We start from the raw sequence: 2,330 nt of genomic DNA on the forward strand, positions 1-2,330 counted from the left end.
CCCCCCCCTTCTCCTCTCCCCCCCCCCCCCCCGGGAGATAGCTGTGCCACAATCCCTTTACCATTCACCTCTCAGAATTTTGAGCATGTACACACACACACACACACACACACACGCACCCAACATGATTTTCAAGCTTCTGGATCTGGGACTGGAACTGTAGTGGACCATGTAAAAGTCCAGCACCTTACCGCCACACCACCTGCTGGTTCTTCCATGGGGGTCAAATTTGACACTACCTTTACTGATATTGAATTGTAGATCTAATACATCTCTTTCATTTCACAAATGAGAAAAGCGAGGTGTAAAGTGCTAAAATGAAAACTGCTGACTTTTTGCAGTTCCACAGGTTATCAATAAGAACATTGTACTGAGACCCAAGATTTTAACTTCTATTTCAGTCTTACTTTTTTTCTAGTTATACCCTATGGATTAAAAAATAATTTATATTAACATAGCATCTTTTTTTCAGCAGGTCTTTTTATTTGTCTGAGCCTGTGTAATTGTATTGTTAATTTGTTTGGTTAAAGCACTAATGGGAAAGCCTAACTATCAAAAATGAGGTAGTAATGGATGGAGCCTCACACAGATCTACCTTTTTTATTTTTACCTAATTCTGTGCATTTATAGAAGGGCAAACACAACTTATTTATATACCCATATTTTATGAGTACTTATGTTTCTCCACACAAGCTCTCACTTACGTATTGAATTTTCCTGTTTATCATGTGCTCCATAAAGATAAACACTATCTGAATATTAAACAAGCTGCTTATTACTGTTAATAAGAACATTTATGGATTATTCCAAAGGAGACATTCCTCGCTCTTTAGTTTTAATTCTCATAATTAGAAATAACAATAATAACTAGCATTTTAGTAATGTCTTAACTTTTTAAATGGCTTGATCCCACATGTAGCTAAATTATATTTATTTTTCTAGCTTAATCTATCAAAATAGGAAAAATATTACTTTGTATAATTTCATTAGTAGCATCCTTGCATATTGTGATAGTGATCTGAGATGAATCTGTAGGTGTCATTTGATAACATTGCTGTGAATTAGGCAGGGTACAAACACTGCTTTACAGATTTGACTACCAAGAGCATCGGATGGCAGTAAGTGTGATGCCAAGCCTATGTGAAATTTTGATCATCTGATGCCAATCCAGTGCACCTTATGTATTGCTGATGCTGTATATCATATATTGATTCAGACATGAGAACTGATCATGGAGACAGATGGTCTAAGTTTACTTTTATGGTGATTTTATCTATAATTACTTATACAGCACTTCAGGGTTCAGTAGTACTTTAAAAGTAGATCACCTAGTTAAAGATTATTCTAACAAATTACAAAAAAAAATCTTAAAATAAGAAATACTTTAGTATTTTATAAAGTTAAATCAGAAATGGATTATGGATAATATGAAATCATATTGGATGAGGATATGCCTTAAGTTTCATTAAACTGATGAAAAATAAAAAATACCAGAGATAGCTTCATATAAAATAAAGAGCGTGCATAAACAGCAGAGTCAACCAGATTTCCTGCTGCAATTCCAGCTATGTTGCTTTCTAGTAGGGTAACTTTTAGAAAGTTGTTTAAGACCCCTAAGCCTCAATTTTCTTCCTTGTAAAATGGGCATAATAATATTTCTATCCGTTTATTGTTGGGGCTAATGATAAGATAATGGGTCTAGAACATTCCATGACATAGTTAATTGCTCGATAAATCAAAGCTGTGGTTTTTATGATGATTATTAACATTATTAATATGCTGCATTATTGAGTAATGATAAACACAGTGAAAGAAATATAAACTATAAAAGATGTTTTATTAAAATCCTCTGTGCTGCCACTCCTTACCCCTTTTGCAACTAATCAGTTCTCATTATTACAGGGATAGAGCAGTATTATGCGTTAGGGACAGCACTTCATTCCTTCTAACAGACCAATTAGAAGTGAATTTACAGGAATTACAGCAAAAGAATATGTTAACTAGATAAATTTCTTATATAGGAAGAAGTACCTGGCACATGACTTAGAATGTCAAATTTCTGGCTCCTTGAGCAAATTGTTTTATTTCTCTACACCTCAGTCTACGAGGTGATAAGAAAGGCCTATAACATCTAACCCTTAACTCCACATTCTGGAGTTCTATAACATGCCCTAGACACAATCACTACTGCTAGCTTAGAGTGGGAAACAAGAAAGCAAGGGAGGCTATTAAACAAGTCTTTCTATATCTTGATTCAAATTATCTCACAGGGGTACGGCATGCGTTAAACCTGAACGAGAAGAGAATAGGAGAGTCCTCAGATAGTTCCT

At 34.6% G+C, this 2,330-nt stretch overlaps 1 protein-coding gene across 2 annotated transcripts in view; it reads left to right on the plus strand.

The window, feature by feature from the left end:
• Nucleotides 1-2,330, plus strand: part of DLG2 (discs large MAGUK scaffold protein 2) — a 1,612,020-nt gene that overhangs the window by 23,532 nt on the left and 1,586,158 nt on the right. The gene's annotated exons all lie outside the window — the stretch shown is intronic.

Source organism: Tupaia chinensis, unplaced genomic scaffold (genome assembly GCF_000334495.1).
Source record: "Tupaia chinensis unplaced genomic scaffold, TupChi_1.0 Scaffold000139_1, whole genome shotgun sequence".
NCBI classification, from domain to species: domain Eukaryota; kingdom Metazoa; phylum Chordata; class Mammalia; order Scandentia; family Tupaiidae; genus Tupaia; species Tupaia belangeri.